The sequence below is a fragment of the Vulpes lagopus genome, chromosome 4, assembly GCF_018345385.1.
Source record: "Vulpes lagopus strain Blue_001 chromosome 4, ASM1834538v1, whole genome shotgun sequence".
In the NCBI taxonomy this organism is placed as follows: domain Eukaryota; kingdom Metazoa; phylum Chordata; class Mammalia; order Carnivora; family Canidae; genus Vulpes; species Vulpes lagopus.
Genome location: NC_054827.1, coordinates 10,161,177 through 10,187,062, shown reverse-complemented (window position 1 = coordinate 10,187,062; position 25,886 = coordinate 10,161,177). Strand labels below are relative to the sequence as shown.

At 35.3% G+C, this 25,886-nt stretch overlaps 1 pseudogene; it reads right to left on the bottom strand.

Moving 5' to 3' along the window:
* Nucleotides 1-1,037: 1,037 nt before the first annotated feature.
* LOC121489508 overlaps nucleotides 1,038-25,886 on the bottom strand; it is a 97,018-nt pseudogene continuing 72,169 nt past the window's right edge.

The window sequence follows — 25,886 nt, the reverse complement described above, 5'->3', positions numbered from 1 at the left end:
GTTACATTATTTGTTCACAGATTAATACAAAATACTGAAAATCATTTAGCAGCATTTATACCATTTTTACTATGAGAATATCATTCTGTTTCTCTTTCTAGGATACGATAGTCATGGCCTTTCAGCCAGTCTAAGGAGAAGGTTCAAATGGATTCTCTAGAGGTCACTCAAAATAAATGTTCCCTCACTTTTGGACTATCAATTACTAGCATGGTTTTATTAATTTGTGTATTTATTATGTATACATTACTTTCAAAAGTATAAAGTTGTATTTTTCTTAAGATAAACATCATGTTTCTATAATCTGTCAGATTCTCATTCATTCTGTTTGATATCCACTTCATTTTATTTCCTTAAACCCAGTGACTTCCTTTTCCAATTTGATCTTAAGTATTTCAAGTTTGGACCAAGGCTATTTGAGTAGTTTTTCTTCTTCCTAAAATTTTCATGTGCTTTGTTGTATTCTTATATTCTGTATATCATCTTATGTTGTGCACTTGTGCTTTTATATTTCAGCCAAGAAGTTTTTGTTTTCTGCTTTATTTTGTTTTATTCTATTTGGCAAGAGAATTTGAGACATCTTTCTTTAGCTCTTGGAAAGTTTTCTTGTATTATTTCTTTGACAATTTTTGTACTTTTGCTATCTTTGTTGTTTCCTTCTGGAACCTATATTAGTTAAAGGTTGAATGTACTGGATTGATCCTCCTATTTTTAAAATTCATTTATTCATGAGAGACATACAGAGAGAGAGGCAGAGACACAGGTACAGGGAGAAGCAGGTTCCATGCAAGGAACACGCTGTGGGACTCGATCCTGGATCCTGGAATCATGCCCTGAGCCGAAGGCAGACATTCAACTGCTGAGCCACCCAGGCATCCCGATCCTCCTATTTCTTATGGTTTAATATTTAAGTTGCCTTTTAAAAATATTCTACATTCTGGCAAACTCTCCCAATTTTATTTTCTACCATATATTTATAAAAATATATATAATATATATATATATTTTTTTAAAGAATTCAATCGTATTTTTAAGTTCTAAAATATTTTCTTCTTTTCTGTCCACTTTTTATAGCATCTTTTTTTTTTAAGCAACTGATAAGCATTTATAAAAAAAGGTTGATTTAAGCCATCTGAAACAGTGCCTTCAGCCTCAAATCTTGGCTCAATACTAATGGAAGTAATCTGCTTAACATTCTCAGAAGGACTGTGCAAATAAATCAATGAAACCTTGTGGAGCCTCATCTGGAAACAATCCCAATTCTTAGAACCTTCACCACAAGGAATTTTTCTTTTGGTGATTCTCAGAGTCTTGGTAGGCATCTCCACTAGTCCTTTCACTCTGAGATTCTTTTCCTTTATGCCTCTGATCAAATTAGCACATACCTTCTCCAAAGATTTTACATTGCGGTTAGAGTAATTTTAATTTGGTGAATCATCAGCTCTGGTCCCATGGGCATCTTCCTTGTGTCTTTTTCCTAACCAACTTGTTCCTCAGTTAGAGTGAACAGTGGTGAGTCAGGAGCAGGGGTGAGGTATCCAGAGCTCCGTGTAGCTGCTATGGCAGCTGTCTTCCTCTTTGTAGCATCCCTTCTTAGTCTGTGCTTCCTCTGACTGGATTTTTCTTAGGTTGCACAGTGTTCAGTGACATTCTCAGAGTCTCACATTTCTGCCTATCTTGTAAGCAGAGGCACAGGCTTCCTTCAGCCCACATTATCTTTTTAAGAATGTTTAGAAAAAAAGCTTTGGAAGATAAAGTCTCCCTTTGGGGGGGAAAAAGGTAGGTTTTTTAAATTATCCAATATAATGAAGATAATGTTGACTCACTATTTTGATAATGTCAAGCAGGTTTATTGCCCATTATAAAGACTTCCTAAGATCAGAGTTTCTCTCCTAGAATTCAACCCATTTTGTGAGCAGGTGTTACTTGGCCCTGTTAGTATCAACTTCTGGGGATAGGGGACTTAAGAAATGGGTAGAAAAATGTTCATATTCTGTCTATAGCTATTGTCGTGAGTAATAAGCAGAAGTGCAGAAGTCTCGTGTCCTTTTCAGCATCCTCCAATCATGGCAGACTAGTCAAGGCAAGTAGGGTAAAATCACATTCTTCAGAGATCTTGACATATATTATCTTTATCTTCTGTTCTTTTTTTTTTTATTATTTCTCTTTCCTCTAGAGAATATACATATTCTTCTTTTCTCTATCTGATTATATGTAAGAATGGGATAAATAGAATTTGATATCTCACTATCTCTATAAGGAAGGAGCTTAAAAATAGCAAACATTTGAGGAGGGGGAAGAAATTTTACTGATTTTACTGTGGTTGGAATAAAGAATCCTCACTATGAAATGTGCAAAGCTATGCTCTGAGATATTAACATTCCTGCTGGACTAGTTATAAATAAATTTAGAGAAGTTTATTTTTTGTTTTGTTTCCCCCCTCATCAGTAGAGGTTTGGCTTCAGGGCCTTCTGTAAAGGGGGAGTGTGAAGGAGAGTATTGCAAGTTTGATGAGAGTTAACTCTTTACCATAGAAGTCTACAGCCAACTCTAGTATAAATATTTATGTGCCTCTTTATTTATAAATAAGTTATACATATTTGTATATGCACATCTTTTGGACAATTTTGTTAATGCCCTAATGTTAATGGCATTACTTATAATGAACTCACCCATAACACAGTGTTTCTAATTTCCTTCTGCAGAGAACTAATTGCTTTAGACTAATCTTTCCCCCTCTTTCTCTAACATCTATTCATTTAGTCAACCATGGACCATTCCCTGAGCAAAATAAGAGACTGGACAAAGTTAATGAGAAACACTAGAAATCCTAAATGTAAACGTTTGTTTCATTATTTCTCCATCTGTTCAGTCACTTGTTTTGCTTTGATTTCTTTCTTTTCAAACAGATGATCTGAGGCTTCCTTCTGACACTAGGTTATTTGCAATACCTGATTTCTTGAGCATTGTTAACTCTTATCTAAATCACTCAACTTGAACTTATCTCACCCAGGAACTACAAAAGGAAATATACCTTTCAGGAATATGACTGTCTCTGTATGATATCACTTGGAGGGATAATTGTTAAAAGTTTAAATATGCCCATTATTGTATATTCTACCTAAAGGACTTTCTCCATGGAACATTCAATAGTATATATCATTATACTTAAACCCTCCACAGAAATAGTGATTTTAATACTGCCATTTGTATGTTTGATGATCCACAAATCCTAGGGTCAGCATGATTTACTTAATTCCATGCCATTATCTCTTATTTTACTCACATTAATCTAAGTAATTCTGCTACTACCTCAAGCCAGTCCTAGAAGTGTTCTCATTTCAATTAAGTCTTTTAAGTGTTTTTAAACTGTCATTTAGCCATATTACACCTTAATTGTTTGTGTTACTCTTCCATGAAATGTTTCCAAATGGTTTTTACTGTGCCTGAAGGGATAGAAAAGGCCTTGGATAAAGTCATCAAGTTATGTAGAATTATTTGATGGATTGCAATGACCAGCAGGGTTTCTTCCAAAGTCTTAATTATCATTATACTTGATCCAATTAATCAAAACTTTATTTTTCCTATTGCCTTGAACAACATTGACCACTAAGTGTTAGAATTATTCTGTCTCAGGATAATAAAAATTGCATTATATGCATTTACTGTCAAGTTAAACTAATTCTGATAGAACTCTTGCCTAGTGTACTCTTTCCCAAAGTCTTAGAACATTGTCATCAATGTTTACAATCTAACTACTACTATTTTTCCTAGTACTGTATTTTTTTCTTTAACGATGTGAGGATTTCTCCATCCTTCTTTTAATACAGTACAAATTTCAAATTAAACCAACCAATTTCTTCAAGTGTATATTAAGCACTTTTTGTATGCAAGGCACTAATACTAAAGGATTAATGGGTTTTTGTTTGTTTTTGCTTTTGCTTTTTTCTCTTTAGAGCCTTAAAATGTGCCTTTTGTTGACCAGAAGATTATGTTTCATGTCACCCTTCTGTTCCAATTCTGCTTATTTGTTTATTTTGCTCTAATGGTCTCCCAGGTGGTTCCTGGCCTCCAATCTCACCCCTCTCCAACCGATTCTCCACTCTGCTCACAGCAATCCTGCTGAAAATCACAGATGACACATCATACTCCAACTCAAACTCCTTGCATGTCTCCCCTTCTAAAGCTGCTTAAAATCTACCCACTGCTATTCCTTAATCCTTTCCCATTTGTAAAATGCAAGTGATAATGAATTGGGAAATTGTCCAAACATATTATTTTTATTCCCATGGATGAGTCTTTCTACACCTAGCCCATCTGCTAAAACCACCTCTGACTATGAGTTTTCTGACAAGATCCTCAGTGATCTCTGTCTACATTTCTATCATTTCCTCCATCATTTACTGCACTGTAGTTTATTGACCTCCATGATATTCCTCAAAATTAAGCATATTCCTGTCTCATGACCTTTACCTTTGTTGTCTTCTTTGCCTGCAGTCCATATTCCCCATTTGCATGTTTTCCCTTTCCTTTCAAGATCACTTCCTCAGAGAACCTTCATGATCAATCCCCCTTTCTAAAATCCCACTGTGTGTGTGTGTGTGTGTGTGTGTGTGTGTATTTTATGTGAAGAGTGGCTAATGTTTTCTTCATGGTACTTATGAATCCCTAATATGTTATAGATAAATTACTGTTTATTTCTTGATCATGAATGTAAGCTTTATGAGGATAGTAAGTATCCTGTTTGACTGGCAGTGGTTTGCCTATGAATCCTACTAACATTTGGCTCTTGCAGGGTTTTGGCAAATTTATGACGGATGAATGAAACAGATGTCAATTTTTATTTACCATTTAAGCTCCACTTTAGTATAATCTCACTTATCAAAACTCACTTGACTTATCACAATACAAATTGAACTATATATCTCACTCCTTAAACTTCTGTAATGCCTATCTTAATACTACTTTCCATAATTGACATGCAGCGCTTAGGCTGATTTTTATCTAGCTTCTTAAGTCTGATCTATCCTCAAAACACTATGACACATATTTACCACCAGAAATGTAGGATTTGTTCTTTGAGAAATATTTGGATGGAACAGAACAGAGACCCAGAAACACACCACACAGATGTAGTCAACTGATTTTGACAAAGGAAGAGAGAGTGTTTTCAGCAAATGATGCTGAATGTCCATATGCAAAACAAATGAGCCTTACATCCTTTACAAAAAATTACTTGAAATGGATTATAGACTTAACGGTACAAATGCAAAACTATAAAACTCCTACAAGATAACACAGGAGAAAGTCTAAATGACATTGAGTACGGCAATGACTTTTTAGATATAACAGCAAAATAGGATTGACAAAAGAAATAATGATCAGCTGAATTTCATTAAAATTAAAAACTTCTGGTCTGTGAAAGACAATGTCAAGAGAATGAGAAGACAAGCCATGCTGGGAAAAAGATATTTGCAAATAACACAACTGATAATGGACTGTTATTCAAAATATATAGTGTCCTCTTAAAATTCAACAGTAAGAAACACAATCCAATTTAAAAATGGATCAATGACCTCAACAGATACCACACCAAAGAAGATACACAAATTGCAAATACACATATGAAAAATTCTCTCCATCATCTGCCATCAAGGAAAGGCAAATGAAAACAAGGAGATAGTATCAGATAGTAGTGGTAGGAATACGGTAGGTGTACTACCACACACCTACTAGAATGGCCAAAGTCCAAAACACTGACAAGACCAAATGCTGGTGAGGATGTAGAGTAAAAGGAATGTTCATTCATTCCTGGCAGAAATGCAAAATCATCTAGTCACAGCGGAAGACAGTTTGGTGATTTACTACAAAACTGAACATATTCTTACCATACATTCTAGCAATTACACTACTTGGCATCCAACAAAAAATATGCATGTGAATGTTTTTGTCAGTGTTGTTCATGACTGCCAAAATTTGGAAGCAACTAGGCTGGCCTTCAGTAGGTGAATGGATAGACAAACTGTGGTGTGCTCAGAAATAAGAATATTATTTAGCAATAAAAAGCAATGTACTATCAACTTTAAAGGCATATTACGGAGTGAAAGAAGCCAAACTGAAAATACTATGTATTGTATGATTCCAACTATATGACACTGTGAATTAGGCAAAAACTAGGAGCTAGTAACGTATCAGTGATTGCCAGGGGTTGAGAGGAGAAAGAGGAACAAATAGATTTATTATAATAAAGGATTTTTACGGTAATGAAACTAATCCATATGATATACTATCATGATGGAGACATGTCATTATAAATTTGTCCAAACTCATAATGTAAAACACCAAGAGTAAACCCTAATATTAACTCTAGATTATGGGTAATAACAATGTGTCAATATAGGTACATCAATTGTCACAGATGTGGCTCCCTCACAGAGGTCTTGATGTAATGGGGGTCGGGGCTCTGGGCATGTGTGGGAAAAGACAGTGAATATCTGTACCTTCCTCTCAATTTTGTTGTGAATCTAAAACTGTTCTAAAAAATAAAGTATTAAAAAAAAGAAAGGAAAAATTGGGGTATCAGCAAAAGCTAAATAGGTAACTATAATCTATCTCCCTTTCTCTCTCTTTTTTTTTTTTCTTTAGCAATCTTACCTCCCTATCACCCATAACTCCTGGTATAACAAATAATGATGCAAGTAGCAGTAACCAAAACTTAGTGTTCATTCTCCATGTTTTAAACTGATTTGCATTTACTGTAGGCCTTTCTCTTCAACTTCTTGATGCAAAGCCATTGAAATATCTAGTTGCAGATTATATTTTTGGTTTTTGTGTTGGTGTATTTTTAGAGAGGCTGGTGGCTTTAAAAACCATTATCAGTAATTTTTTTTTTCCTATACCCTAGTGGATAAAAGTGTGAGATGATGAGAAAGAAAAAAAAAAGGTAATTTCTCAGGCAAAATGCCCATCTGTCTTCAAAAAACTTTTGTTTTACAGATACTAGAAAACAAAATTTAAAAAAAAAGAATAAGAAGAAAAATATTTTTGGGGTTGGCTGGTTGGTTTAGACTATTTAAAAATCTAAAATGTTTAACAGAAAACACATTTTTCTTGGGGTCTGTATTTAAAATGTTTTAATTATGTTCTTATTTTATAAAAATACATTTCAAGGCTTAAATTGTGTACATATAATTTTAATAAAATCTTGCAAAATGCTTGTCTTTTGAAAAACAAAAGAGAGAAGCTATGAAGACTTTTGCCGTTTTAAAAGTTTTCTTCCAAGTATGCTAAAGAAACAATCTGAGTTTAAGCCAAAGATTGGATGAAGATATATGTTATAGTCCACAGCCAAAAAGATTTTCAGTGTGTAGATTTGGAAATGTGTAAAACTGTAATACCTTGTCACTGTAATTTTTCTATTCTTTCATATGGCCTTATAGCTTTTTAAAAATGCAATCACACTAGGAAATTTAAATCAGGATGTGTGAAAATAGTGACGAACATTTAATAGCCTGACCAGAAACCATGAACTTGAATATTTGCATTTTCTCTTACAGATTCCTAGTATTTTTGTTTTCCCTCAACTATATATTAATAAGCAGCCAATGTTCTGCAATTTATACTCTCCCCTATGTAGACTTTCCCCTGGTTGTTTTTATTCTCTTATCTGTAATTACAACTCTGATCACTCTATTTCCATAACACCTATCTTTCCATAGTTTTTTATCTCTCTTCCTGACGTTTTTAATACATTTCCAATGGCCTATTTGCCATTTCCACCTGTCGTCTTTATTAACCGGTTTCAAAACTGACTCATATTCACTTTCTAAGCCACTTCTCCTCAAACTTCATGATTTCTGTGCCTTATACAATATTTCCAAGGAGAAACCCATGAATTCTTGGATATACTGGAATATTTACCCTATGGAAGTTGCATCTATTCTTCAAAGATTCTAAACTTCAAACTCTTTCGGGAAGTTTTTCTTATTCTAGATGATTGTCACTTCTTCGTGCTTATACCACAATAAAAAAGTTTATACTTCACATAGGTTATGATATTTAAGATATACTTTTCATATTTTAGATTATGAAAGAAGTTGGGAAATTACAGAATGCTACATAGTTCTCTATGTACTTGGCTTATTTTAAGCTGCTCAAAATTTCATTGAGTTTAAGGATTTTATTCTAATCTTGAACTCCTATAATGTCTATCTGGATACTACTTTTCATAATTAATATGCAGTTCTTGTATTGCATCACCTGATTTAGGTTAATTTTATGTGAATCTAAAACAAAGTTTAGTAATTGATATATTTTAGATGTCATTCCTTAGATAGTCTTAGATTATACCTATGTACTACAACACAAGAACAATTTAAATCAGTAATACATTCAACAAATATTTGCTAATACACTTACTAAATATCTTTAGTAATATTTACTAATATTTTAGCAGCTAGAATACATATTACAGATATTTATTTCATAAAATGTTGACGAGAAAGTTGATTTAATTTTTCACTTTTCTACTGGCTGTCTTACTACTATGTTTACACAATGAATATATGGTTAGGGCTATAATAAACTACGTCAGAAATGTCCTTTTTTTTTTAAGTATTGTTTCATGGAACACACTTGTTATATAAGCCGGTATAGAACCTTGGGAAACAAGTTTTATACTAATGAGTTTCATTATTATACGACTGCAAATCCCTTGTGGATAAGGATCGAGCCTTATCTTTGTTTGTTTTATGTCTATCACTAAGCAGATACCATGTCCAAAAGTAAAAACTCAATACATGGTGTTGAATGGATCAATGTATGAATGATGAGAGGAAAATTTTTATCTCTTCCTCAAATACAGGCATGGATAATATTAACAGCCAATTCATTCCTCAAAAGATAGAAAGGAGAAATATTTTATTCTTATACACATACATACACATACACACATACTTTTTTCATTTCTCAAAATTGTAAAGATCTCATAGTCCCAGGGAGTGGTGACCATAAGCACATGTAATTACTACCCACTGGTATTCATGAATTTGATTCTAAGATAACAGATACCATTCCTGACTAAACACTTCAATTTTCGAAATGCTAAGAAAAGTATTACTGACAAAGAAGTTGACCTTCGGTTCAATCTACACTACAAAGTTGTTTTCCAGTTTACAAGAAATGAGAGACAAATGAGTTAAATAATACTGTCAGGAAACAAACACAAAATTGAAATGTGTGAAATTGTATAGAATAGCAGATCTGGTTTCTTTAACAAGTTAATGGCATGAGAGAAAAGGAGAGAGGGGACAATTTCTCTAGATTAAAAAATACTTAAGAAACATAACAATCAAATGTGATGTGTGAACTTTACTGGGATCATGATGCAAACAGACTGACTATAAAAATATATTTTTAGGACAATGGGGGAAACTGAATATAAGCTATATATGAGAAGATGATAGGATATCTTATAAATGTAGTTAAGTGTGATTAAATAGGAGAACTTTTTTGGGGGGGATTTACACTGGCATGTATAGGAGTAAATAGACAAGATGGCTATGATTTACCTTAAAAAGCTTTGGTAAAACAGAGTTGGACTAAGGAGCCTCTAAGAAGCAAGAGCGGCAGCATCTTGATAGTTACTGGGTCTGGAAGTAGCTCATTGTTCTGTGGTTTCCTGTGAAAAGGCTTGAAATTTTCCAAATTAAAACTTTATAGAATAGTGCCCAGGGAAAAAAAAAAAAAGATCTCTATACATTTCAATTTGAAGTATGTTACACTAGGATGTTATTGACTGGCCACTTGGAACAGGAAAGATATATTAAAACAAACAGAACAGGCAGGTAAAGATGGTTGGGTGGCTTGCTTTAATTCCTGAGGGGCAGATTCTTTTTCACTGTATTCCTTCAAATCCGTGAGAGCCAACAGGCAGTGTGGAAAGCCAGAAGTGTAACAGATTTGTTCTTCCACTGTGGCCAAATGCAAAGACAACAGAAGAAAGAGAGAGATGTGATGTAGGCTTTATTGGCAATAACAGAGTATTAAAGAAATAGGTAGCCTTGCTGTGACTAAGATGGGGAAGCTGGGACAGCTAGAAAGTTAAGAACAAACTGTAAAAAACGTTTTCTATATCAAACCCCTTCTTATTCTGTCAATAACCTTAGATATGTCATATCATTAGGTGTCGATTTAGAATGAAAATAAAGAGAATATCCTTTATTTAAAGGATTTATTTATTTATTTGAGAGAGAGAGAGAGAGAGAGAGAGAGAGAGAGAGAGAGAATGGAAGAGGACCAGAGGGAGAAGGAGAAGGAGAGAATCCCAAGCAGACTCTCTGCTGAGCACGGAACTGGATGTAAGACTTGATCTCATGACCCTGAGATCATGACCTAAGCCAAACTCAAGAGTTGGATGCTTCACCAAATGTGCCACCCAGGTGTGCCAAGAATATCCTAATAATCATAATGTATGTGACATATTATTTTATTTTTATTTTTTATTATTTTTATTATTTTTTGTATGTGACATTTTAGACCTTTACTACTGTTAAGTATTGAAATGAGCCCTTGTATTTATTGTTTTACTCAATGCTTAACATCTGTAGGCAGACAGTAGAGCACCATTTCAAAAACAAGAAAATGAAGGCTACCAAAGTTTAAGAATTTGCTTAAATTACCCATCCATAGCATAGGTAGGATCTGGATACAGATCTATCCAGCCTGCAACCATTTGCAGCTGACCTCTATAATATAGTAATCATCATAATTCAACTTAAACTTAAAATTGGTGTATGTTAATCTGTATTTAAAATGCATTTATGATTTTTAAAAAGATATATCAAAAAAAAAAGATATATCAGATTCACATTTCTAATATGTTGCTCAACACGAGTCATTTTTAAGACCATAACTATAGTTCAGTTGTTACACAGGTATTCCAATATGATTTTATTTTCTTAAATAAAAGTAATAATTAGGGAAACCTTTTTTTTCCTCTCAGTTAAGCACAGCGATGTTTCAATCCAAAATGTCCAAACCCTAAACCAAGTGGTTCTTCTTCAAAACCAAAATGGTATGTATTATTTTAGGTTCAATTATTTGAAAAATGCTTGAGAATCTTAATGCTGAACTGAAACTGAAAGTGCAAAAAGCAGAGGATGGGACACATGCTCCTGACCTGCTGCAGCAGAGTGCTCTGATTTCATTATTGGATGTCTCGCTTGGAACTTGGCACTGACCCTGGCAAGTTAGGCCTCCAGCAGTTAAGGAAAAACCACTGCCTAATGCAGCAGGGAAAGGTTCCACTCAATCAATCCTGCTAAAGTCTCTCTTCACAGGTAAGAAGAGGTCAGTGTTACTGAACCACTATGTTGTCAATTAGACAGTCATTAGGGTCAACATCAATTGCAAGTAAAGGGAAAGTAATAGCTTTACTGTTAAATGCAGATTAGGAACTCTTTCTCAGGCAGGCTGTCTAAAGAAAAACTTCCGCAGGACTCCTCCAGCAGAGTTCCACTAAGCCTCTGTCTTGCCAACACATCACGGCCTGATGGTGCATGTGCACTGAAGGACTGCCTCAGTGGGTCCTGATGGATGTTGGCTTAACTGTGGGATGGTACTCTTTAACTGACACCTCCTCTCAGGTCAGCCTGCAAAACGTCCTGCCTTGGAATGGGCTGACCATTTTCTCACCCCCTACTGTAATGACTTGGGCAGAGGATTCCTTAAGGCAAATGTTGGGTCCTTGAGTGTGGTTTTTATAATAAGGTAGGGCAGCCCATACAATTTAGGTAATATTTTTTTTTCTGGCTCATAAATATAGGAAAAGTATTTGAAGTGCTTAAAAAGAGGTTGACTCAGGAATAATATGTAATAGAGGCTGAAAACCAGAAATGATTTTCTCCATAAGGTAATTAAATGTCTGCCTTGGGGCCAATGGGAAAACAAACATTTTTGAACTTTCAGTTTTCAAAATGGACCACTGATCATCTGCTACTCTTGGAATCAGTCCATGAGTCACAATTCTGGGAATGCCACTATCTAGAAGATGTGCCTTTTGGAATAGCCTCATCCTACCACAGTGTAGAAACCACTGAACACCACATTCAAGTGCTGCCCTCAGCCTATATGCAGATACTTTCCCAAAACAGAAAATAAACAGTCTCTGATTCTCATTGTTATCCTTCCCTTAGAGACAAATGGCAAATACGATATTTTACAGTTTATTTTGAAGTGTATTTATTTGAGAGAGAAAGAAAGAGTAAGCAGGGTGGGGGAGGGGGAGAGGGAGAAGTAGACTCCCTGCTGAGAGTACAGCCCAAAGTGGAACTTGATCCCACAACTCTGAGATTATGACTTGGGCCAAAACCAAGAGTTGGGATACTTAACTGAGTCACCCAGGCATCCCGATATTTTACATTTAAGTTCATGCACATGGTGCCATTGTCCAAGGGATTTTTATTGATTGATTGTATAATGATTTTCAAAATGCTCACACCTATTTTATTCCAATAAAATCATTTAATTTACAGGGCACTGGAATGTCTCAGTTAGTTAAGCATCTGCCTTCAGCTCAGGTCATGATCTCAGGGTCTTGGGACAGAACCCCATATCAGGCTCCCTGTTCTGTGATGAGCCTGCTTCTCCCTCTGTCTCTGACACTCCCCCCTGCTTGTGTGCTCAATCTCTCTCTCTCGTCAAATAAATAAATAGAATCTTTAAAAAAAATCATTTAAGTTAAAGAGGGAAGCTTGCCATCCTAAATTTATGATAGAAAATTAATTCAAAGTATAGTACTTATTTTTATCTTAACACTTAATAATAAATCTAATAGCTAACTTTTGTTGTGCACCTACTATGTGCTTTATGTGGATTTGTTTAATCATCGCTATGGAATAATTAGCAAGAAATCATCTTTGAGTTTAAAATTAGAATTTTTGGTATTAATTTGCTGGTATGGAGGTGCTTCAGAAAATACTGGTCAGAAGATGAAGCTATTGAGCAGACTAAATGCCACCTCTTTCAGATACTATCTGGGCACCTTTCAGAAATGTGATTGAATTCTCTGTGCCTCAATCTGTAAATGTTTAAATTGGGAGTACGGTTCTACTTCTTAGGGTAAATGAGAATACCATATACACTTCTAAGCATAGCACCTGAATAAGGTGGTTGCTCAGTAGACATCAGCAGCGAGGAGTCTGCTTCGCCCCTTCTCCCTCTCCCTCTGCCCTGCCTCCCACTCACATGTGTACGAGTACACACGTACTCTTTCTCTCTCAAATAAATAAATAAATCTTAAAAATATATATATATATATATATATATATATATATATATATATAATCACTTGTTTCCTCTACACCCCCCAGGTCTTGGACTACAGGTAAGTTTGGACTCACAGGATACTAGTACTTAGAGTGCATTTTTTTAAACATCTACAGGTCCTTGAATCCTTAGTAATCTGAATCCATCTAAACAAATAGGCTAGTAAAGAGAGAGAGAGAGAGAGAGAGAGAGAGAAATGATAAACTTTCTTGTAACGGTGATCATAAAATATAGATAAAATAATTCTAAAATTACTCTGCAAATAAATGAGAGCATATTATTCCATTTAGATTAATTCACTTGCAAAAAAAAAAATTCACTTACAACAGAAATATGACAAATCCAGACACTCATCCATTCAATCATTTTACATTCACTAAAGCACAAAGGTCCTTTGGGCCCTTGGCTGGAAGTTAGGGAATGCTGAAATGGATAAGACTTAGGCTGCAATGCCATGGAATCCCCAGACAAACACAGAAGGCTGCTTTGAAAACAATGTGGGAAGTGCAATGACAGAAATATCCACCGGCTACTCCAGCAGAACTCTACCCAGGAAGATCACAGCAATTTCCATGAAGAAACTGTGAATGAACCAGGTGGGAGTTGGAGAGGTAGGGAAGGCGAAGAAAAGACCTGCAAACTTGGAGGCAGGTTGAAACATTGTCACCGAGGTGAGAGATGCATGGTTTGTGCAGAAAAAATCAGGGATTCTCTGTTGATAGAGTGGCAATGCCCGGCCAAAGGAATGAGCAATGAGGCTGGGCAAGACACAAGCTTTGCTCTGCTATGTGAAGGGGAATAGCTGTTTTTTTTTTTTTTTTTTTTTTTTTAATCAGGATGGCAGTAGGCAGCCAATCAGGATTCAAAAGCAGGTGAGTGACAAGGTGGGACGTGTTTTTCTGACCTATTATTTGACAGCTCTACAGAGGTACACTGGTGGCACAGTAGTATGTCACGAGGGTCCAGGAGAGGGAGGAGGGAGGAGTTAGGAGGTATTGCATTAGTTACCTGAAGGTTTTTCAGAAAAACTTGGGAGAACCCTGGCAGAAATTGAGAGGCAGAGATAACACAACTCATTATGACACACAAAATCGTGACTATCAAATAACAGTGAAAACTACCTATATGAGACGAGACAGCAATTTAGACAAAAACTATGTCTGGTTTATGAAGGATTCATTCAGTCATGCTAAAGCTGTGAAAAGAACACAGTCTGGTTCACAGCAGGATTTGTACTAAGACCACCTTTGAACAGACTCTGGTTGAGCCTACTCAATATGCTCAGCTGTGAACATTGCCTCAGAGTTTTTCAATCTTACGTCTACTGAAATTTTGGTCCAGATAATTCTTTGTCTTTAGGGACTCTCCTATGCATTACAGGATATTTAGCAGCAGCTCTGGTCTCTACCCACTCAAGACCAGGGGCATTCACCTAGTTTAAACAACTAAAATGGCTTCAGACGTAGCTAAAAGTCCCCTGGGGGCCAAAACCAAGTGGCCTGTGGTTTAATGCATCTGAAAAGTATTACAGTAGTGTAGCTACCCCAGTTTACACCAGACCCAAGTTAGTTCTAAGAATTCTATAGGATAGTGTCTGTGTTTAGGGCACAGTGAGGGTAATGGTAGATCACTACTGGGACTCACAAAGAACTCATTTCATAACTGCTGCTATTTTAGCAGCATATCATATGAGCTTATAGTTTATAACTGAACAATTCATTAAAAAAACTAATGCAAATCTTACGCTTGATGCCTCTTTAAACAATCAAAGGTTTTATTTTATGTAACTAGAACAGCATATGACTTCTTATTATAAACATACCTAGAAATGGTTTTTAAAGTTGGGGGCACCTGCCTGGTTCTGTCAGCAGAGGATGCGACTCAATCTCTGGGCCATGAGTTCAAGCCCCATATTGGGTGTGGAGCACACTTTAAAAAAAAAAAAAAAAGCTTCCACACGAGTACAAATTACTAGATTGCCTATTCACTGCCTAACTTATTAAAGCAGAATTTCTGAGTCCAGAGCTTCTCTCCATCAGAACGGTATATATAATGGTGTGGTTTTCTGATATTTCGATTAATGTTACTACAACTAAGCCGTACATGTACCAGAAAAATCCCAGGAGAGAAATTTGAGTTGCTCCTAACTGACCTGACACTTTGAGCTCCACTGGCAGTTCCCGTGGTCATAGCCATGGTAACTCTGATAGATGCATTCAGCAGTGAGGGTCATTATTAACTTCCCTGGAGATTGGACTCAACTCCCAAAAAATGACCACAAATTCCATATCAATAGTGAGGTAGGATTACTAAGTAGGTTAGCAGAGCCTCAAACAGCCTTTATAGCTTTATCATATCCAAAATACAGAAAAGTTTGCAACAATTCCTGCATTTTTCAATGTACATCTAGAATAATACGGTTGCTTCTGATGCCCTGTTTTATGAAGGGTAAATAGACATGTGTCCAGAGAAGAACCACCAGAATAGTAAGTGTCCTAGAAGATACACTTGCTATTCATCACATTTCACTTATTAATACTGGCATAATGTGTGCAAACCCTATTCAGCAACAAAGAGAACTCACTACGGTAGAAATAATGCCATATGGTTCTTCAAAATATAGTTGGGTAAAATCCCAAAATACAAAGAACATATAATTTGATGCAAAATGTGGCAGGGTGGCACACAACTGAGATATAGTCTTTGGTGAATGTCAGTGAGTCTGAAAATATTTCATACGTGGGCAGAGTGAGTGTGTTTGGTGTTTTTAAACGAGGTTATTAATGTGTCTCTTGAATCCCCTCAAAGATACCTGCTACTGCTTGTTGCTCATTTCACTCTGAGCTGACCTCGTTATTTTTTTGGATAACAATACTGAGCACCAACTGAGATGAACTATTCCATGTAAATAACAGAAAAGCCTATATGAGCCCTTCCCCATGGGCTTACAGGCTTCATCTTGAACCAGGATAAAATTCACATTATGCCACAGAAAAATCAGTGCAGGAGATTTTTTAAAGGCTAAAGGAAATGAACGTCACAATGAAAGTTTTGCTGATTCTAAACTTAATTTAACCATAACATGTAAGTGTATGCAATGGCCCTCTAGTATTATGTATTTCCACATTATTTAACAGAAAAAAAAAATGTTTTTAGTGATAGAAACTCAAACCTACAAATGAGTGCTTCACGTGAAGCATAATCAAAAACTGTGTAGCCATTATAAAATAGTTTTAAAAATCCATAAGCACAAACAGTGACATATAAACATGAGAACAGATTATATTCATCAGAAAGCATTAATTCGATTTAGCGGTTTCCAGATGATTCACACACAATATGTTTCTTTCTCTGAAATGTCTCTAAGTACTGTGGCTTGCAATTTTTCTCCTCGTAGACTTGTGTCACTTTGATATTCACTGCACATTTTTATACTCCATTATTTTCCTTCACCGATAGAATAAATATCTCCAAGAAGATTATTCGTCTTTTCTACATCCTTTTGAATTTAGAACTACTTAAAATCTATTTGAGTGTGTTGAAAGAAAAAGCTCTTTAAATTATAAATCTTACTTGATTATCTCAAAGATTTTTATTTAATATAAATGCAAGCCAAAGGGAAATAAGAACTACCAAAATATTATCAAATATGCGATGTGCAATAGAGTGCCTTTATTAAAATCACCAATTATTATTTCACATAAAATTTAATTGAGGTCATTACCCTCCTGGCAAGTTATTTCAAAATTCTTTCTTATAATAAGATTTGTTATTGTAGTGTTTTCCACATCAATGCTTCTTTCACATATATATGCTTTTTACATCTATTTATAAAGATAATAGGCATCACCCATAATTTGAATTAATAATCAAGTTATATATTTAAATGTCTGCCTAAGAAATGTGGTTCTGTGTTTCCTGTTAACCCTGTGAACATGGGAAAGCCATTGACTATCAAGGGAATGGTTAGTGACTCCCAACAAGCCAAGATATCCGTGCATTTGAACAGATGAAGCAGGTATTCTATGTTCCTGGAGAAACATTTCCTCTGAATATGTAAAATTTTAACATTACTACATGAGTTATGCACCATTACTCACTTCGATACAAACACAAGCCTTACACTTGCTTAGGGAGAAGTTATTTCCATGCCAAGGACCTCTTGCCTCTATGAAGCTCTCTGGTTTCACTGACCTTGAACATCTGTTGATGAAGATCATTTCCATTTAAACACAAATAGTTTACACGGTCCATGATCAAAATTACATAATGTGCTGGGATTGTGCAGCAATTTGAATTGACAACAGACTAACTATTATGGTTTCCAGAGGTCAATTACCAACTTCCATTTCTTTTTTCATAAACATTGATTATTTCTGTACCCAGTAACTAAGCTCTATACCCAGGATTAAACAATTAATACAACCAGTTCCCACCCTCTACGAGCTAAAAGCCCATTAAAGAAGACTACCCTATAAATAAGCAGGTTATATTACTGTGTTTAGTGCTATTGTTGAAAGGCAAAGCACAAAGAGAGTGTGGTATAACTGATGTGGTTCAAAAAACAAAAATGCAGAATATTTTAAGAGAAATGTCAGCACTAAATGCATAACAAATCATCAGCAAAAAATACACATTTCTCTTTTCATCTGAGAGGTCTGCTTTAGAAAAGCTGACAGTAATGTGAAATTCTGTAAAAAGAATTATATTTTCCAACTAACATCTATTTTAAGAGGTAAATTTATTTCCCTAACAAAAAATGTCCCTCACAAGTGATAAAAATAAATGCATTTAAAGAAATAAAATCTCATTATGCATAAGCATACCAAGTTTTATAAGCGGTGTTGTTTTTGTAGCTTCTGCAAATTATTTTCAGAGACATCTCAATCCTGAACCTTTATCCCAGGCCCCTAGGCCCTATTTCTTTTTTATCTTTCAACTTGATTCACCTTGTTCCTTGTTTGCATCTAATGAGAACTGCTCACAATTTTCCTGCCTTGCACAAAAGCAATAAATTATTATTATTATTATTATTATTATTATTATTATTGCTTTTCACTATGCTTATGCCTAAAAAAACACTGAGGCTCAATTTCACATGATTCCAGTAGACACTAGTTTCTAACAAAAGTTCTGTGAACTTAACAGCCACTCTTCATCACATTTTATCAGACGTAGAGGTAAGGAAATTTTGGATAGAACAAGTGAATGAAATTAATAGACCAAGGTCAGACAGCTAATTGTTTAAATCAGATGTAGGTTTGTTAACAGTATAATCAGAGGAGAGAGTAGAGACTTTGGAGTAAAAGACTGATGTGTTCAAAACCCTTATGGGGGGGATCCCTGGGTGGCTCAGCGGTTTAGTGCCTGCCTTTGGCCCAGGACGTGATCCTGGAGACCCAGGATCAAGTCCCATGTGGGGCTCCCTGCATGGGGCCTGCTTCTCCCTCTGCCTGTGTCTCTGCCTCTCTTTGTGTGTCTCTCATGAATAAATAAATAAAACCTTTAAAACAACAACAACAACAACAACAAACTGGTATCAGTCACTTCCTAACTTTAGGAATTTAACTTCTGCTACTTTTTAATCCTGTTATCTGTAGGATAGTTCCAAGTACAGGTTAGTTATAAGGATCTGACAGCATTTGATTCACAAAACGTTTAGTACCATAAATTGTGCACTTTGTATTCAGTAATTATACTGTTTTCTTCTTACCACTTAATAATGTTATTTCACTACCCTCCTTGCTAGCCTGAATAGCCTTCCATTTAAAGTTTCAAATTCAAACTGTGATTCTTGCAATACTCAGTCAAGTCTATTAATTCTAAAGGCTATTTACAAATAAAATACATCCTATCTAAATCGCCTTAGGATTCTAAGAATTAAGCATTCAAGTGACTGAAAAATTTTGGCTAGCTGAACAGGGTTTAACACTTGAATGAAGGAAACTTTAGAGATGAGAACTTTGTAAAGTTATTACAATATTTTTTTTTGACTTTTAACTAGTAATGTAACAAACTGTTCTACTTAATGCTGTTAAGTATCTATTGGCTATACATTTTTAACTCACATAGGAATCTCAATGAGAGCCAAATAAGGAAAAAAAAAAAAAAAAAGAATGTTAAGAAAGATTCAGAAGTGAAGACCAGGCTAATTGTAAGAGTATCATGATCACTTAATGAGTACAGGAGAGGGGATCCCTGGGTGCCGCAGCGGTTTAGCGCCTGCCTTTGGCCCAGGGCGCGATCCTGGAGACCCGGGATCGAATCCCACATCTGGCTCCTGGTGCATGGAGCCTGCTTCTCCCTCTGCCTGTGTCTCTGCCTCTCTCTCTCTCTCTGTGACTATCATAAATAAAAATAAATTAAAAAAAATGAGTACAGGAGAAAGAGTGCTGCTACATGTTTTACAATTTGCCATTCTTAGTCAACAGAAGTATGGGAATGCAATTCTTACTACAATAGGTCTTCAGTCTATTAACCAAAGCTAATTATCCTAAATTCACATTTGTCTTTTTTTTTTCACATTTGCCTTTTATTATAACTTAGTTTCTTCAAGTCATGAGTGCATTTGTGTATTTATTTATTTTGGAAATTAAAAAATAAAAAAGCATGCTATCCAGACATCTTATTTGAAAATGCAGGGTACGATGGAAGGGAGCTTTGTATTTATTGACCATCATTACATGAAGATTTTTATTTGTATACTATTTAATGTTCAATCTAATTAAGAATGTATTTTTGTCTCTAATATATAAGTAAGAAAAAAATTCTGATGTATGGACTAATTTGCCCAACATTTTAGATAAGTAGCAGAAGTATCAGAATTTAAACTTTGTTGGATTGGAATTCTATATTTTTCTGCGGCATGTGAATTGATATTAAAATATTTACCATGTTTTAAGTAATGACTTAGCTGAAATGAAAGTTATGTAATGGGGGTGCATTCATTAATGGATATATTAATCAAATATAGGTTGATAGTTTTTTCATTCATTTACTAAATAGCATATTTCTGGGATTCATTAAGATTCCCCCTCAGATCTTTAATAAATCCTGAATTTGACCAAAACGTAACTCATGCTGCCTTCTCCTGAATTCCCAGCTACTCCTGCAGTCTTTCTCATATCCATAAATGGAATTCCAAGTTTCCACATATCCAGGTCAAATAATTAGGCTCATAGCAGAGTCCTCTCTTTGTCTTATACTCTACAACCAACCAACCACCCAGAATCTGTTCAGTTATCCTACCAAACTGGATTCCTCATTTTATGTGACCTTCCCTTCCATGATATCGTGATCTAAGTCATCATCCCCTCTAGCTTCATTCATCCCAGTGGGATTCCTAGAACCTATTTTCCTCTTCTTCTATAGGAAAATGATCCTTCACAGTCTATTTTCAACCCAGCGCTCAGAAAGAGTATTGCAAAACTCAAGTCACATTTTTCCACGTGGATGGCCCAGCTTTAATAATTTCCCATTTTGCCTAGAATTAAAGTTGAAGCCCTTACTATTACCTATGGGGTGGTCCATTATCCAATCATTGACTAACTATCCAGTCTCATTCTCCTAGGCTCTGCTCTCACTTGTACCACTGCAGTCATGAGGTTACAGCTCTTCAAACATTTCAAACGTGCTATAGCATCATGGCCATTGATTTTTCTGCTTGGAATGTGCTTCCTTTTGGTATCTGTAGGACCTTTCCACCTCTTTGGGGCTTTTGTTCAAAGGCCACTACTTTACTGAGGCCTTCCCTGATCACCTTCCTTGCCCTGCTTTATTTTATCTGACAGATGTATAGCAGATATATATCATTCACAAATTCGACATTTGTAATTTTACCTACTCATTAAAATTTATTTGTGACCCCAAAGCCAAAACAGTGGTATTTTTGCACTCATTCACAGCCACGTGCAGAGTGGTGAAAGTTTTCTGCATCTGGGGGGTACATTCCCAACTGGTAGTGAATGAAGTGACACTCTGCCTTCTTGCTTGTTCTCAATCAGTAAGCAGGTATTGTTTCCATAGCCAGGTTTTCACATTTTTGTACTCTGGCCCTCCCCCTGCCCCTACTCATGCTCTCATGCTCTCTAATAAATAAATAAATCCTAAAAAATGAATAACAAGGGTTGGTTGCATGCTCTCATTCTCTCTAAAATAAATAAATAAATCTTAAAAAATAATAAGTGTTGGTGAGAATGGAAAAAAAGAGAACCATCAATATACTGTTGGTGGAAATGTAAACAGGTATAGCCATTATGGAAAACAGTATGAAGGTTCCTCAAAAAAATTCAAAATAGGACTACCATATGATCCAGCAATTCTACTCCTGGGCATTTATCCAAAGAAAATGGAAATGCTAATTCAAAGAGATGTATGCACCCTTACACTCATCAAAGCATAATTTACAGTAGCTAAGATATAGACATAATGAGAGTGTCCATTGGCAGATGAATGGATAAAGACACTGTGGTAGGGATATGCACAGTGGAATACTAGCCAAACATTAAAAAAATGATTTATAAAAACTAATCTTGCCATTTGCAACCCCAAGGATAAAGGGTGTTATGCTAAGTTAAAGAAGTCGGTGAGAAAAAAACAAAAAATGCATGATTTTAGTTACATGTGGAATCTAAAAAACAAAATGAAACAAAATAGAAACAGTCTCATAGACACAGGAAAGTGTTGGTTACCATAAAGGGGAGGAGTTGGGAGGCAGGAAAAATGGGTGAAAGGGACTAAGAGGCACAAATTTCCAGTTCCAAAATACATAAATCACGGAAATGTAATGCACAGCTTAGGGAATAGTCAATAATATTGTAATAATTTTGTGTGGTGACAGATGGTAACTAGACTTATTGTGGGGATCTTTTATAATGTATGAAAATATAAACCACTGTGATGTACACCTGAAACTAATAGGATATTGTATGCCAATTATACTTCAATTAAAAGTAAATAATTGTGCTATAAATTAATAATGAATGAATAAACCAATTATGACCAATGCATTAGTCTTTATGATAGGCTAGGATCACGGGATTAAAAGATAGATATGCCTTATTCTTGAGGTTTTCACAACTAAGAAAGTTTAAAAGTTTTCAGAAAACAACCAGCAATCCTTCCCTTTTCAAGCCTAGTAGTGCATTTCACACCTATTGGGGCACCTGGGTGGCTCAGCAGTTGAGCATCTGCCTTGGCTCAGGTCATGATCACGGGGTCCTGTGATCGAGAGCCTGCTTCTCCCTCTTCCTATATCTCTGCTTCTGTGTCCTTTGTGAATAAATAAATTAAAGCTTTAAAAAATTAAAAAAATAAAAGACTGAGTATTAATCCTATATGTGAATCTATCTAAGGTAATAAAGAAGGGTATCTTAGCATCCGGCTTTTGTACCAGAACATAAATTTTAACTTACAATATTTGGCCACTTTCCTCATCACTCATTACTTCTTTGGTAGGCAGGAATGTGTAGCTTTATAAATACACAGATTTTTTTTTAAATGTTTACCCATTCTTTACTGACTACTTGGGCAATATCACACTAATGTCATTAGCTGTAGGATCTAAAGTAAATGACCTAACCTTTTCAGGTTCCAATTTGTTTGTTAAATGAAGAAATTAATAGCATCTCACCTAAAGGATTCAATTCATATATGAAAGCCAGTTAGAATGGCTGTTATATATGGCAAGATAATAATTAGAAACCTTTCTTGAGGGAAAAGGCCATACTTTTCTGAAACTTAACAGAAAAAATAAAGGCAAATGGTACTATATACTAAGTTGAAGATACATGGATATAAATTTAATTCCCCAGAACGACTTAGGAGAGTTCACTGTATAGATTTTGTTACATGGGAGATTTTTTTTTCTTTTTCTGTATTTAGTTTAGAATAAGTTTTACAAGAACTTCATAATTTTGTATCAACATATGCAAATGTGCTCAGATGTTCCATTTCAGTGGTTACATTATTATAAATTGAGAATGATTATTATGAATATCCATTTTCTTTCAAAATCTATCAGCATGAATTTTACATTTTTAAGCAAAAGTGGATTATACTAATGCATTAACTCTTCAGGTACTGCCCATTTCTTTCATGTTCCCCATTCAAAATTAATGTCAACATTATAAACGGATCTCAATGATTAAAATTTTTACCTATTTTCTTTGTGTCATACTTCAGTAGAAAGAAAAGGATTGCCTAAAGTCTCCCCCCCACACCTGATGCAGAGAAAGGACTGGTGTCTAGTTACAGCTGCTGTAACAAGATGATATAGCCTAGGTGACTCAAACGACAAACAGTTCCTTTTCACAGTTTGAGAAGCTGGGATGTCCGAGATGAAGATGTGGGCAGATTTGGAGTCTGATGAGCCCTTTTTCCAGTCAACAGATAAATGCTTTCTTGCTATATCCTCACATAATGGAAAAAGAGATCATGCTCTGTGAGTCTCTTCTTTTAAGGGGACTAATTCCATTCATGAGGCCTCCATCTTCATGACCTAATTATCTCCCAAAGGCCACCATTGCATTAAGGCCTTGATATATAAATCTGGAGGGGAGACAATATTCAGTCTATAAGCATCCACTATGAGGATATAGTTTTTCCACAGGCTGATATTTCTTTCCTAGCAATCTTTTCATTCACAGTTCTTCCCTTGCATGGTACAATACTGTCATAGAGGTTCTTTTTACAGACCTCTGATTATTCATTTCCATTTCTCTCCCATAAAAACTTTCCTTGTTAAAAATTATTTACTTGACAAACTTTATACTTTGTTTTTGTTGTTAATGCTCCATTCCTATCTACTTCAGTAATGTTTGCACATAATAAAAAAATAATGCTCTTACAACCTCCTTCAAGAGTCCCAACACCTGCAAAATTATATCACTCATGAAAACTGCACATATTGGAGGAAAACGAACCTGGTATATACAGGATAAAACCCTTGCTTTATTCCACAAAATTGAAGCCTTATCTTTAAATATGTAACTGGCAATATCTTTCTAACATTGTCTTTGAATTCTGCTGACTATTATTTTTCTTTCTCCTAATACCCTTATTATTGGGACAGGGGGCTGGAGTGGTCATAGTATAGTGATAATTTTAGCCTTCTGTCTCTATTTTTGGAACTAAATTTTTCAGAAGGGAGATTGTGTAAGGCTTTGAATTTCAGTAGAATTGGCTTGTGAAATTATTTGGAGTGTCTTTTTTAAAGACATGAGGATACTTCAAACAGACTCAATAGCTCTAATAATTACTAGACTCTTCAGATTTTCTATTTATCTATGAATCACTCTTGGCACTTTACTTTTTTTTTTTTTAAAGACCATTTCAACAAAGTCTTAAATTTACTGACATAATGTGGTTATTATTATTTTTAAAAACCAATTGCCTTCTCCATTTCTCACACTGTTTATTTTGGCTTTTTTTTTCCCCTCCTGAGCATGTATACTAAGAGTTTCTATCTTGTTCTTATTTTTGAAAAAAGGAACAATGTTTTCATTTTAGTAATTTATGCTCTTATTTTTTCCTTTTCCTTTTACTGAGTCAACCTCAGTGTTTTACATACAACTTCTTGAATTCAATGCTCTATCAACCCGATTGATACTGCTTTAGCAACATGTAGCTTGTTTCCATACCTATCATGATGGTCTTTCATTTTTAAGCATTTCCAATTTTCCGTTATAGAATTCTTTTCTAATTGAAAAGTACAGTGGACTGTACTAAAACAAAGTGGGGTTAGGAGCACTGACCTCTCCCACCCCAGGCAGTCAAAAATCCACATATAACTTTTGACTTTCTAAAAACTCAACTAGTAATAGTCTCCTGTTGACTGAAACATTTAGCAAAGACAGAAACAGCTGATTAACAGGAATTTTGTATTCTGCATGTATTATATGCTGCAGTCTCACAATAAAATAGGCTAGAGGAAATAAAATGACAAGAAAATTGTAAGAGAAAATACATTTGCAGTACCGTATGAAAAAAAAATCTGCACATAAGTGAGCCCATACAGTTCAAACCCCTATAGTTCAAGGGCTAACTGGATGCTGTGGGTTCCCAAATACATGTTTCCTTTTATAGTTTTGCACTGATTTTTAATTCTACTGCATTATGGTATGAAAACAGGGTCTGCACATTATCAACTTCCTCATGGCCTAGGAGGTGCTCCATTATCTTTTTAATCCACATAGGATTAAAAGTGTATTTTTCTCATGTGGGGAAGATGGCTGCAGAATTCTACATATGTCATTTAGAATAAGCTACTCATTTGTATTATTTAAATTATTTTAAAAATATTTAAAAAGTCTAAATTTGATCAAATTCTTCCAATATCCTCTGATTTTGTTTTTAAAGCCTTTGAGGGACACCTGGGTGGCTCAGCGGTTGAGCGTCTGCCTTCAGCCCAGGGCGCGATCCTGGGATCCCGGGATCGAGTCCCACGTCAGGCTCCCTGCATGGAGCCTGCTTCTCTCTCTGCCTGTGTTTCTGTCTCTCTCTGTGTCTCTCATGAAAAAATAAATAAAATCTTTAAAGCCTTTGAAACTTCCAAGTCTTAT